Source organism: Ambystoma mexicanum, chromosome 9, assembly GCF_040938575.1.
Source record: "Ambystoma mexicanum isolate Mex_15411 chromosome 9, UKY_AmexF1_1, whole genome shotgun sequence".
Classification (NCBI taxonomy): Eukaryota; Metazoa; Chordata; class Amphibia; order Caudata; family Ambystomatidae; genus Ambystoma; species Ambystoma mexicanum.
In genome coordinates, this window is record NC_090931.1 from 1,468,698,644 (window position 1) to 1,468,712,725 (window position 14,082).

Consider the following 14,082-nt stretch of genomic DNA (forward strand, 5'->3'; position numbering starts at 1 on the left):
ATTGTGTTTACTATATAGCTTATGATACATAATCATGGCCAGATCTTTTAATGTACCCTCCGCCCCTGGAATGGGCTCATGTCCAGGGATGTGGCCCGCACTATGGCAGAGTTGAGAAAAAGTAGGATTCCATCACCAATATCTCCATTTATTCAGCCATTCAAGTTTAACCAATTGGCGAGACTCCAACCTTCTCTAACTATCCTCTCTTTTGTTCTGGTATTTTACTTTTCCATCCCCTCTCTTTGCGTTTGTAGTTAATAAAACCCTGTTTGGACATTCCTTTGTGAAGATGTTTCATAGACCAGAATGGCGCTGTGGTGTGTCATGGAGTGAAAGTGTCACAAATGGCCCCACGAACACCACAACTCTCAAAAACGGCTCATGGGTTTTTATTAACATTTTGGAGAATGGCTTCACTAAGGGCCGTCATTCTCTCTGGTCATGATGGCCAAATGCAAATGCCTTATCTAGCTGACTCCCTTTGGGATCTTCTAGATGGATCCTATCCAGGGGTTCCACAAGGATCATAATGATCTTAACAAATGGAACAGGTGCCTTCCAAATTCACAGGTTTCACTTGGCCTTCCCTCTTGCACCCTTGTATTACTCCTCTTGATCTTTTAACTCACTCCTTTCCTTTGCTCCTACTCTTCTCCATTCTCTTCCTCCCACTGTCTCCCACTCCGATGTTCATCTCTCTCTTCTCTACTCCTTCTACCATCTGCTCCACTCTCCATTGCCATCTCCAATTCCCTTACTCTCTCTTCCCACTACTCTCCATTTCCACTACTCTCTCCTCCCAACACATTATACTCCACCCGCACATTCTACTAAATTCACCCCCTTTTTACTCTCCAAGTCACCTTTCCCAACCAATCTCACTCACACCCCCTGTTCTCTCCCTAAATCTCATTCACCTTACACAAACCCTCACACTTAAGTACCAGTTTCACCAACCAATACCTCCCATTGCACATGCTTACTCTCATCCTCCTCCATGCTCCACTGTACGGTCCGTCCCCTTCCTGGTCTTTTGGTCCACCTTCTCCTCCCTTGACCTCACCTAAGCAACCCATACTGCCCTGGCCTTCCTGCCCTCCTTTATCCTTCACCTGCTCCCTCGATTGGTCCTCTGTGTCAGCTGGATCCCCAGACAACAGCTGGCTTTCTTTTCCCCATTGGCCCTGCTACAGGCATTAGAGAACATAAAACGGGCCTTAAGCACTGCCCACATTTTGTGCACGGGTCCACCCTCTCTCTGCCATGGTGGACCGCTATGTGAATTTCAGAATTCATGTCTGCGTTGAATGTAGTGTCTGAATTGCCAGTTTGATTTGCGACATGCCGCTGCCGTTCTGCTCGCCGAACTGCATGATCGGGTATCCACAGCAAGGAATCCTGTTTTGGTCCTGTGGGGAAAACAAAAGAACACTAGTCAGCTTGTTTCACAGTAGGTATTGGGCAAGAAGAAATGGTCCTTTGTACATTTAGCAGACACATTTAGAAGGGACAGAGACTGGGACTTTACCAACTCCCTTAACTCCGCCATTGGGACAGGACTGGCTCTGGCAAGTACCCTGGGAAATCTTCTCCTTCAGGTTTGAGGGATGGTCCCCAACTCTTCTTGACCGGGTCCGGTCCCTGACCCCGTCACACAGCCAAAACAGCCTCACAGCTTCTCTGTGCTGAGTAGAAACGTCTTGTCATCTGGAATGGCAGAGAATGGATGATCTGCAGAGCATAAAGTAGTTTCAAATTGCTTTACACCTGCTTCCCCTTGCCTGTCTCCTTGTACCTGTACCATGTAAACTGCGCCCAGATGCCTCAGGGTTGGGCGTGCTATACAAATGTTAAATAAAGTACTTTTTAAACCCGATATATCTCTTTCACTGCTATTCATTTTGTGATAAAATCATGGCACTCAATGTGAAATAGTACCACAGAAATCGGAGTGAAAGGGGTATAGCATTATATGAAGGTGCAGTGGGGGAAGTACTAGGCATAGACGCCATGTTTTCCTTCACTGCCTAGAACGTCCTCTAGATTATCCAAAAAGCTGTTGTCAAAAATGTAAAACTGTCTCTAGCCCCACCCTCCCAGCCTACCCTCACTCTCTCTAGCCCCATGCTACCCCCACACGCTAGCCCCACCCACCCTACCCCCACTCTCTCTAACCCACTGATGCTAGCTCCACTCTCTAGCCCCACTCACTCTAACCAAACCCACCGCCCTCTCCCTCCTCTCTCCCCACCCTAACCCCATTCTTTCTAGCCCCACCTGCTTACCCTACCCCCACTCTCTCTAGCCGGAACCAAGCTCTATCTGCGGGGCCCTCTCTTCCTACAGTGAACCTGAAGGAAGTGAGCACTAGAACAGCTTCTCCCCACTACACCGCAAGTAAACACCCAAAGAACTAGCAAGCGGGCCTGAGTGGGTGGGTGTCCCAAAGATAAATCCAGGGGGCACGTAAGCAGCCAGGAGTGTGGAGCAAGCATTGGAGCGAAACCTTGGGAGTACTCACTGGGGGAGTACTGCATGCTCTAGAGTGCACTCATCTGGCATAAGACATAGTGAGAGAGGCGCGGCAGGAAAGCTGCTAAAGTAGTTGTCCTGTTGAGACATGAACATTTCCAGCAACGCCGGACACTGAGAGGCCTGGAAAAGTGTAAGTGTAAGTGTAAGAAGTACCGGGCTGGTCAGAGAGCGCTGACAGCAGGTAGTTAGGGTGTCCTCCTCTGCTGTGAAGTGTTTGCTCCCAATCTTCCCATATGCCACCAGCCTCCTTTAGCACTGGCCAACTGGTACTTCTGATACTTAGGTAAAGAGACAGTTTGTCAAACTGGGAGGGCAGAAAGAAATGCACGAGTTCCTGATGGATGGGCAATGCCAGATGTATTAAGACCCACTATAATTTGTAACTCACAAACCCTGTGGTGGGATGTGTAGTTGCCATTTGCAGCCACTGCAGAGTGATCAAATCCGTTGGGCCCCAAGAGCTTTGAGGGTTATTCAATAGGGATTCGGCAAATGCATGGTGATCATTGAAGGCATTTTCAGTGAAGATGTTATGAAAGAGGATACCCAGATCAATAAAACAGGATAATAGTGCATCATGTTCTGATGTCCTCCCCCTTTCCCTCAGTTGAGCCTCAGTGTCAATAATACAGGATCCTATGGGAGCAGGTGCCTCTGCCCTGTAAAGAAGTACCCAATTCAACATTTAAACTCCCTCCAGGCAGATGTAGAACTTTAGTGCAAGAAACAAGTGCAGACCATTAGGAAGGATTTCAGTGCATCCACTTGAGCAATTAAGGAAGAAGCCTCAGAGACAAAGTTGATGAAATTGAACATGCCATGGCAATACTGCAACAAGATTTGATTAAGACAAAGTCTAATCTGGTTGATATGACCAAGATGCCAGATGCATGACACAGGTGGAATAATCTGAATATACAGAGGGTTGAATGTTTACACAAATACTGCCCCCTATGGCATACATATTATCTCTCTCTATCCGCAACCTGGTCCAGTAGGTCAATTCTTCGACCACCTCTCCCAACGAATTGACTCTTTCCCTCCTGATCACTACCTCATTGGTGACTTTAACCTCCCCTCTCTCTCTGCTGCTCTATCCACGGACTGGAACTCTCTACTCCTTAACCACTCCCCTTTTCTGTCCACTCTCTGCATACCCATTCAAATGGAAACTCCCTCAACCTTATTCTCATCTCCTCTGAACTCTCTGCCTCTAATATCTCCACCGCTCCTTCTCCCTCCGATAACTCTATCGTCTTTGCCTCAATCTCCACTGCTGGTTCATCCTCACTCTCTCAATCTAATACTACTGTTTCTAAGCACAGGTTTCCCTCCTCCGAACTCCCTGACTACCTCTCTGACCTACACCACTCTCTCTCTCCTCATATGCTGAGCTCACTTTTCCATCCACTGAAGAAGCCTTCACTAACTTTAATACTGCTCTCTATACTCCCTTCTTCTATCGCTACCCTCTTTCCACATTTACTAAATCCTCCACTCCTGTCAGAATGTACCAAAGTATTAACTGAAAAGGATACAATACTCAAAAGGATACAGGAGGTAGGGTCTTCCGGATCCCTGTTCACACGATTTGATAGTTGTGAAGTCAATTGAAGACCTTCCAAATGATACAACCCTCTGGCTGATAGAACAGGCAGAGCGATGGATCACTGGAAAGGGCGTGGGTAAGGTATAGAAAGCCAGCCTAGGACAAATTAAAGTATCATGAATAACTGCTCCAACCTGAGTATGATGAATTAGATAAAGACAGGAATGTTCACACTGACCTTTAGTTTAGGGTAGAATAATCCAGAAGTCTCTTGATGGATTTGAATGAAGAACAAACGACAAGGAAGGGAAAATTAGTAAGGGAGACTTATCCCGAACGGAACGAGGCTCACGCTAGATACGGGTTGAATTCACCACAGGATAGCGTCCAAAAGTTCAGTTCAATGTCACCAAAAGCTTCCTTCCCACTATAGGGATCAATCCTTCTGTTAATTCCACAGATGCAGGAGTTAGAAAAACAAAGTACACGCGGTTATAAACAGCCGCGAAGAAAATAACGTTTGAAGACAACGTGCGCGTGTGGATTTACACGCGGGCAGGATACACGCAGCCTTGGCCAGCCGCACTAGAAGACAGAAAGCGCGTGTGGATTTTACACGCGGGCAGGATTTACGCAGCCTTGGCCAGTCGCGCTTGAAGACAGAGAGCGCGTGTGGATTTTACACGCGGGCAGGAGTCACGCAGCCTTGGCCAGCCGCACTTGAAGACAGAAAGCGCGTGTGGATTTTACACGCGGGCAGGATTTACGCAGCCTTGGCCAGCCGCGCTTGAAGGCAGAGAGCGCGTGTGGAATAACACGCGGGCGGTGTTCCCGCAGTCCGGAACAGCCGCGTTTGGAGAAAGTGTGCGCGTGTGGAATTACACGCGGGCAGGATCTACGCAGTCCGGGCCAGCCGCGTATGAAGACAGAGTGTACGTGTGGATGTACACGCGGGCAGGATTCCCGCAGCCTTGGCCAGCCGCACTTGAAGACAGAAAGCGCGTGTGGATTTTACACGCGGGCAGGATTTACGCACCCTTGGCCAGCCGCGCTTGAAGACAGAAAGCGCGTGTGGATTTTACACGCGGGCAGGATTTACGCAGCCTTGGCCAGCCGCGCTTGAAGACAGAGAGCGCGTGTGAATATCACGCGAAGGAATAGCTCCAGGAATCAGCGTGTGGCGGAACACACGCTATTGAAGGCCCAAAGGTAGCTGTAGAAATATGCCAGGATGCAGATCAGAGGTTCAGCTACACAACGCCAATAGATGCGATCAGAAGCAGCGAGTGAAGTTTCTACGCTGCTTAAATACGTAATACCGTAGTTCACGTGACGAAGCAAAAGTCACGTGAAGTTAGCGACGTGAAAAGTGCAAACGTCGTTTTCCCGGTAACGTATCAAATAACCTCCATTTGGAGTAGAACGGTCTAGCTGTTCTACGAGCGTAGCGTCCAGCATGCATGACAGTGCCATCCCCCAAAGGGACAGCCTCTCCCCTTCTTGTGTGAAAGCGCTTCAATAAAGCAGGAGCATGAATATTAGAAAGAGGTTCCCAGGACCTATCTTCGGGACCATAGCCTTTCCAATCCACCAGATAATATGGTCTACCAGAACGTAGTTTCATATCCAGTATGTCTTGTACCTCGTATTCATCAGAACCCCGCACAGAAATAGCAACAGGCCGTACAGGCAGTCTAGTGGCTTCAGAGAATGGCTTAATGAGTGACACGTGGAATACCGGATGCACCCGCCATCGTTGTGGCAAAGCCAGACGTATAGCAGCAGGATTAAGAACTTGGAGCACTACATACGGACCGATGTATTTAGGCAACAATTTCTTTTTGACTGGAATTCTTAAGTTCTTAGTGGATAGCCAGACTTTCATACCAGCCTTATAGACAGGTGCGGATACTCTATGAGCATCGGCATAGAACTTGTCACGTCGTTTAGCCTGCTCCAATTGCTGCTTCACCTTTCTTTGTAATCTCTTCAGATCACGAAAAGTACGGCCTGCGGCAGGCGTGTCCAAGGATAGACCGGAATCCAGAGGCATTGATCGGGGGTGTTGTCCATAGAGAGCATAGAACGGTGAAGTGCCTATGGCACTATGATAAGAGTTGTTATAGGCGAATTCAGCCGCCGGCAGTACCGTGAGCCAATCTGATTGGTATTGCAAACACAGACACCGCAGATATTGTTCCATAGTACAATTGACCCTTTCAGTCTGTCCGTCAGTTTGAGGATGATAAGCACTGGACATTCTATCATCAATCAGTAATGCAGATGTTAAAGCTCTCCAAAAGCGTGACGCAAACTGTGAGCCCCTGTCAGTAATGATTACTGATGGTAGACCAAAGAAACGAAATATATGATGGATGAATAGTTCAGCCAGAACAGCAGCAGTTGGTAAACCAATACAGGGAATAAAAAGAGCCAATTTAGTGAAATAATCCACTACGACCCATATGGTATCATATCCCTGATTTGGGGGGAGTTCTACCACAAAGTCCATAGATATCATGTCCCATGGTTTGTTAGGGACAGGTAGGGACTGGAGTAAGCCCACTGGTTTACCAGGAGTATTTTTGCATTGGATACATACAGAACAAGAAGATACATAGTTTATAACATCTTTTGCCATGGATGGCCACCAGCACCACCTTTTGAGCAGATCCAGTGTTTTCTTCCGTCCAGGATGGGCTGCAATCAAGGAATCATGATTCCATTTGAGGGCTTTATTCCGCATTGAAGGAGTTGGTAGATAAAGTACTCCTTGTGTGAATGGTAAACCGTTATGTACGTCCAGATTCATATCCTGGACTACTTGTGGATGAGTTTTTACCCACTCTTGTACTTCGGTTTTTAGGGATGGTTGAACCGAACAACTACATATTACATGATCTGCCAGCAGCTGAATCTGTACTTGTTTTTCTTCCTGCGCCTCTTCACTCATACGGGACAAAGCGTCCGACTTAACATGTTCTCGGGCAGGACGATAGGTGACCTGGAAATTGTATTGGGCAAAAAAGACATGCCATCTGGCCTGACGGGCCGTAAGGCATTTCATAGATTTGAATGCTTGGAGATTTCTATGGTCAGAGTACACCAACACCTGTTGTTTGGCCCCAAGAAGATGATGACGCCATTCTCGGAAAGCATCTTTGATAGCCAGTAGTTCCCGCTCAGTGACGGTGTAGTTCCGTTCATATGAGGTGAGTTTGCGAGAGAAGAAAGCCACTGGGTGTTCCTCCTTGGTTTCTGTGCAAACTTGAGAGAGTACTGCACCAATAGCGACACTGGATGCATCCGCTTCAACGACAAACTGGCGATCAGGATCCGGATGTTGAAGCACGGGTGCAGTGGTAAATGCTTCCTTCAGCTTTTCGAATGCTGCTTGGGCATGTTGGTTCCAACAGAAAGGAACTTTAGAACTAGTTAAAGCCGTCAAAGGAGCTACTGTTTTGGAAAAGGAATGGATAAATCTGCGATAGAAATTCGCAAAGCCTAAGAAAGACTGTAGTGACTTGACATTATGCGGAATCGGCCAATTCAAGACGGCCTTTACCTTGGAACGACTCATTCGAGCACCTAGATTGGTAATGTCGTAACCAAGGAATTCCACTTCCTGTGAATGAAAGACACATTTTTCGGCTTTCACATAAAGATGGTTCTCCCTGAGTCTTCGTAGGACTGTAGAAACATGTCTGACGTGTTCCGATAAAGATGATGAGTAGACCAGAATGTCATCCAGATAGATAACCACAAATTGGTCCATTATGTCTCTGAATATATCATTCATGAAGAATTGAAATGTGGCGGGAGCATTGCACAGACCAAAAGGCATCACCAAATATTCGTAAAGACCATACTGTGTCTTAAAAGCGGTCTTCCATTCGTCGCCTTCACGAATGCGAACCAAATTGTATGCACCTCGCAAGTCCAATTTGGTGAAATAACTGGAAGTGCCTAATTGATCCAATAGAACGTTTATTAGTGGTAAGGGGTATTGGTTTTTGATGGTGATATCATTAAGTGCCCTGTAATCAATGCATGGTCTGAGATCTCCCTCTTTCTTAGGAACAAAGAATAGAGGAGATGCAGCAGGTGATTGTGAGGGCCGTATAAAGCCCATTGCTAGCGCTTTATCAATGTATTCTTTTAACACAACATCTTCTTTAGGTGTTAGTGAATAAACACAGCCTGTAGGAATTTTGGCACCAGGAATCAATTCGATAGGACAGTCGTACTGTCGATGAGGAGGTAATTGTTCTGCCTGGCCTTTATCAAAGACATCAGCATAATCAGCGTATTCGCATGGTATGATATTGTCGCATTGATGTACAACGCTGATAGTTGAATCCTCCACCATAGAGGCCAATATGTGTTGTTTATTTGACACCTCCTGACTGGTAAAGCAATGTGCATTGCAATGAATCGAAGGATATTGGAGCGATCCCGAAACCCAGTCAACAGCAGGATTGTGAAGGGTTAACCATGCAAGACCAAGTATGATCTCGTACTGTGGAGCAGCAATAACATCGAAGATGATTTCTTCTGAATGATTATTCGATAACGTCATCTGAACAGGTACCGTCTCCTGGGTTACCATACCAGAAGTCAAAACAGATCCGTCCACGGTGTTCACCGTTTCAGGTCTTTTTTTGTTTACAAGGGGTAAGGAACAGTTCTTGGCATAAGTGATGTCTATGTAATTGCTGGTGGCTCCAGAATCAACCATGGCCTTGGAAACCACTTCTCGCTCATCACAACGTAACGTCACCTGAACTATAACAGGTGCATGTTTAGGAATGGTACTGGAGTCCGGTGAAACACTCGACATAGGGACTCCTGCTATTGTCGAGTTTTGGCGTTTCCCGCACGCTTGATGGGTTTTTTAGGACATGTTGCCAATAAATGCTCGGAAGAACCACAGTACATACATAAGTGGTTTTTTCTTCGGTTCTCCCGTTCTGCATTGGACAATCGGCCTCTCACGGCGCCAATCTGCATGGGTTCAGGGTCGTTAGAGATGACTGCTGGTGTCTCTGACCGCCCCGAGACTGGCATGAAGGGCTTTTTCTCTCCCTTTCGAGCATTCCTTCGGGCGTCGATTTGTAGAACCAAATCGAGCAACTCTGGAAAACCCGTAGGAACCACAGGAACTGTAGATAAGGCATCTTTCAGTTCTTCAGAAAGACCCTTGTAGAAAACAGCCGTTTTCTTGCTGTCAGGCCATTGGGTTTCCGCCGTCAGTTGATTGAACCGGGCAACGTAAGACATAAGGGGTTGGCTGCCTTGTTGTAGGTTAAGCAACTCTAAATCTGTGGCTTGAGTAGAGTAACGCATGTCAAAGACTTTACTCATAGCAGTCAAGAGATCGTCACAATCGTACAACAAAGGGCTATTTGTTTCCAACAAAGGGTTAGCCCAAGCAGCAGCTGTGCCCCCTAAATGGGAAAGCACGAAGGCTGCTTTTGTGGTTAGATCAGGAAAAGATGTAGGACGGCAAAGAAAATGGAGTCGGCACTGATTTACAAAGGTTCTATAGGTTTTGGGATCACCCGTGAACCGTTCCGGAGGGGCCAAGGGAAACTGCGTGGGCATAACCACATTAATAGTTTCCTGTGGGGGTGCCGGAGTCCCAGATCCAGATGCAGTAGCCATCGGCATCTGTGCTCCCTGAGGACTACCATGTAGGGCGTCTTGCATAACGTCCATACGGTGCCGTAACATGTCCTGTGCTGTAACCATTTCATTTCTCAAATCGCTGATCAACTGTGTCAAAACAGCTAAAGGATCCGTACCCTCCATGGCTTCTGATTCTGTCAGAATGTACCAAAGTATTAACTGAAAAGGATACAATACTCAAAAGGATACAGGAGGTAGGGTCTTCCGGATCCCTGTTCACACGATTTGATAGTTGTGAAGTCAATTGAAGACCTTCCAAATGATACAACCCTCTGGCTGATAGAACAGGCAGAGCGATGGATCACTGGAAAGGGCGTGGGTAAGGTATAGAAAGCCAGCCTAGGACAAATTAAAGTATCATGAATAACTGCTCCAACCTGAGTATGATGAATTAGATAAAGACAGGAATGTTCACACTGACCTTTAGTTTAGGGTAGAATAATCCAGAAGTCTCTTGATGGATTTGAATGAAGAACAAACGACAAGGAAGGGAAAATTAGTAAGGGAGACTTATCCCGAACGGAACGAGGCTCACGCTAGATACGGGTTGAATTCACCACAGGATAGCGTCCAAAAGTTCAGTTCAATGTCACCAAAAGCTTCCTTCCCACTATAGGGATCAATCCTTCTGTTAATTCCACAGATGCAGGAGTTAGAAAAACAAAGTACACGCGGTTATAAACAGCCGCGAAGAAAATAACGTTTGAAGACAACGTGCGCGTGTGGATTTACACGCGGGCAGGATACACGCAGCCTTGGCCAGCCGCGCTTGAAGACAGAAAGCGCGTGTGGAATAACACGCGGGCGGTGTTCCCGCAGTCCGGAACAGCCGCGTTTGGAGACAGCGTGCGCGTGTGGAATTACACGCGGGCAGGATCTACGCAGTCCGGGCCAGCCGCGTATGAAGACAGAGTGTACGTGTGGATGTACACGCGGGCAGGATTCCCGCAGCCTTGGCCAGCCGCACTTGAAGACAGAAAGCGCGTGTGGATTTTACACGCGGGCAGGATTTACGCAGCCTTGGCCAGCCGCGCTTGAAGACAGAAAGCGCGTGTGGATTTTACACGCGGGCAGGATTTACGCAGCCTTGGCCAGCCGCGCTTGAAGACAGAGCGCGTGTGAATATCACGCGAAGGAATAGCTCCAGGAATCAGCGTGTGGCGGAACACACGCTATTGAAGGCCCAAAGGTAGCTGTAGAAATATGCCAGGATGCAGATCAGAGGTTCAGCTACACAACGCCAATAGATGCGATCAGAAGCAGCGAGTGAAGTTTCTACGCTGCTTAAATACGTAATACCGTAGTTCACGTGACGAAGCAAAAGTCACGTGAAGTTAGCGACGTGAAAAGTGCAAACATCGTTTTCCCGGTAACGTATCGAATAACCTCCATTTGGAGTAGAACGGTCTAGCTGTTCTACGAGCGTAGCGTCCAGCATGCATGACAACTCCACGGCCTTAGATTACACTCTCATCCGCACTGTGAAAAGAAAAATGCAGAAAAATCTTTTTATCTGACAAAGGTCAAGACACACCTCAGATCTCCAACTCACTGCTCTTCAAAACTACTGCTCTGCTCCTGCCTTGTATCTCTTTCATTTAATCTCAATACTCCCAAACCAGTTGCCTCCAAAAATCCCTCAACTAAATTCTCTCACCTCCCAAACCCCCCTCCATCTCCTCCACTCTTTCTGCAAATGGTCATGCTCCCTTTTTTTTCTTCTAAAATGTCTACCATTTGCATACCCTCACTACTTAGCTTCTATCCCTTCCTCCTGGTCACTTTTCTCCGCCACTCCTACCCTCATCTCCTACTACTATGGGCCTCATTAGAAGTCCCTCTTCAGCACCTCTCTTGATTATGCTACTTTTCCCTCATCCTATAAGTCAGCTACTTTCATCCCTCTCCTTAAGAAACCTGGTCTTGAACCTAATTGCCCTGCTAACCACAATATTCCAAAATCCTAGAGCGAGTAGTATTCAATCGACTTACTGAGTTCCTTGATACTTGCAAACCCACGGGACCCTCTTCAATCTGGCTTCCAACCACTGCATTCTACCGAGAAAGCTCTCCTCAATGTCAACTACTTCATCTCCTCTGCACCTCATGCAAACTGTTCTTCTATTTATATTCTTCTCAACCTCTTTGCTGCCTTTGATACTGTCGATATTCTGACCTTCTCTCTACATTCTCTCTCGTTGGCATCAGAGATAAAAACCCCTTTCTTGGTTTGCCTCAGTCCTTGCCCCTAGACACTTTCAGGTGTCCTAGAACAGCCTTACCTACCTACTCACCTCCCCCTTATGGTGTGAGTTCCACAAGGGTCTGTCAATGGTCAACATCTCTTCACTCTATACTTCAGCTCTTGGCATCCTGATCTCCTCTTATGGCTTCATCTATCAACTCTTCGCTGATGACACTCAGATCTTCTTCTCCTTTCGCTCCTTATCCAAAAAACTGTTGTCAAAAATGTAAAACTGTCTCTAGCCCCACCCTCCCAGCCTACCCTCACTCTCTCTAGCCCCATGCTACCCCCACACTCTAGCCCCACCCACCCAACCCCACTCTCTCTAACCCACTGATGCTAGCTCCACTCTCTAGCCCCACTCACTCTAACCAAACCCACTGCCCTCTCCCTACTCTCTCCCCACCCTAACCCCATTCTTTCTAGCCCCACCTGCTTACCCTACCCCCACTCTCTAGCCCCCCACCCTACCCCCACTCTCTCTAGCCAAACCGACCCGCCCTACCCCCACCCACCCTAGCGCCCACTCTCCCTGCACCCACTCCTTAGCACTACACACCCTACCCTCACCTTCACTACCCCCAGCTGCCCACCCCACTTTCTCTAGACACACCCCACTCTCTAGCCACAGCCACCCACCCCACACCCACTCCCTCTACCCCACATAACCCACTCTGTACCCCACCCGCCCCCACACAATTCCCCCACTCTGTACCCACCACCCACCCTACCCCCTACTCTGTACACCACCCACCTACACTACCCTTTCTCTCTCTACATCCAGCCATCCTACCCACCTCTCTACCCCACCCACCTTACTTCCCTCTCTACTCAGCCCTGCCCACCTCTCTTAACCCCCACTCACGCACCCTACTCCCTATCTCTAACCCCACCTACCCAACCACCCCTATCCTCGAACCACCCTAACTCCTCTATTCCCCCACCATACTCCCTCTATTCCCCCACCATACACCCTCTATTCCCCACCAACCCACCCTACCACCTCTCTCCACCCCCTCCCAACCTTCCTCGCACTCTCAATTTATTTCTTACCCTCTCACTCTCACCCTTTCTCACTCATATTTCCTCTTGCTCATCATCAATGGCACCCTCTATCAATGGCTTCCTCGCTTGCTATATTCCCCTTCTCTTGCACACCTGCACCCCTTTTCGTGTCTTCCTTTTAAACTTTGCACTCTCCTCCTTGGACCTTGGTGCCTATAAATGCAAAATGCAAAGAACAGCAGTAGACGCCAAACTTATTGGCATTGCCAATGCTTGTGTAAGATATTGCATGTGAGTGGCTTGTTATCCCCCACCTTCCTATTATTTTCTCTACATTTCCTGGTGCCGGCCAAAGAGCAGGTAATAAAAATCTTGTTTGCTTGAACAGCGTTTTCGTGGGATCCGGCGCGCTATGCCTCTCTGGGTTTTGTTTTCCTGATCGCAGACGCACACTGCTCTTTCATGGCAGCCATTGATGTATTTAGAGCAGGAAGCTGCTAGGAATCTTGAAAGTAGCTCTTCTTAGCTGTAATGGGACTTAAAGTGGAGGGTTGTGGATCTTGTATGCAGAGAATGGAGAGAGGCAATTTCAGAATAAGGTGTAGCATTTATTTGAAGGGCAATGCGATGACTAGAATACAAGCTTGAATTATTCTTTTTCCAACCTCCTCACAGCTCTATCGAAGTGATTGAAGGATGATGCCCCAGAATCCTAGAACGCAAAGCAGATGGGCCAACAGCTGAGTCTTTCTTTACACTGGATCTGAGGTGCTTAACTTATGGGGGCACTCTGACACATTTCGGATTTGTATGTTTCTATTTTTTGGAGATAGCTGGGAACATTTGTTTTGAATCACATTTTATATTCAGAAGTGATGGAATTAGAAGAGAACAGTAATCAAAAGTGGTAGAAGTGAACAAGTTCAAACCTGGGTTAAAATGTTAACTTTCAAGCTGCTAGCCAGCTATAAAAAGTCACTTGCCTCCTCAGTGCTAGACATGGACACAGCACACCATTTCTTATTCCCAGAGAGGCAATTATTTTCAGCCAATGGCT

At 47.4% G+C, this 14,082-nt stretch overlaps 1 protein-coding gene across 10 annotated transcripts in view; it reads left to right on the forward strand.

Annotated features, from left to right (window-relative positions):
• Positions 1 to 14,082, forward strand: part of ATG9A (autophagy related 9A) — a 1,030,802-nt gene that overhangs the window by 159,184 nt on the left and 857,536 nt on the right. For 5 of the 10 annotated variants that reach the window (XM_069616910.1, XM_069616911.1, XM_069616914.1 and 2 more), the window contains one exon: positions 13,701 to 13,793. The exons of the other annotated variants lie outside the window; for them this stretch is intronic. The gene's annotated coding sequence lies outside the window, so the exon portion shown is untranslated. The remainder of the gene's footprint in view (positions 1 to 13,700; positions 13,794 to 14,082) is intronic. 10 annotated transcript variants of the gene reach the window in all.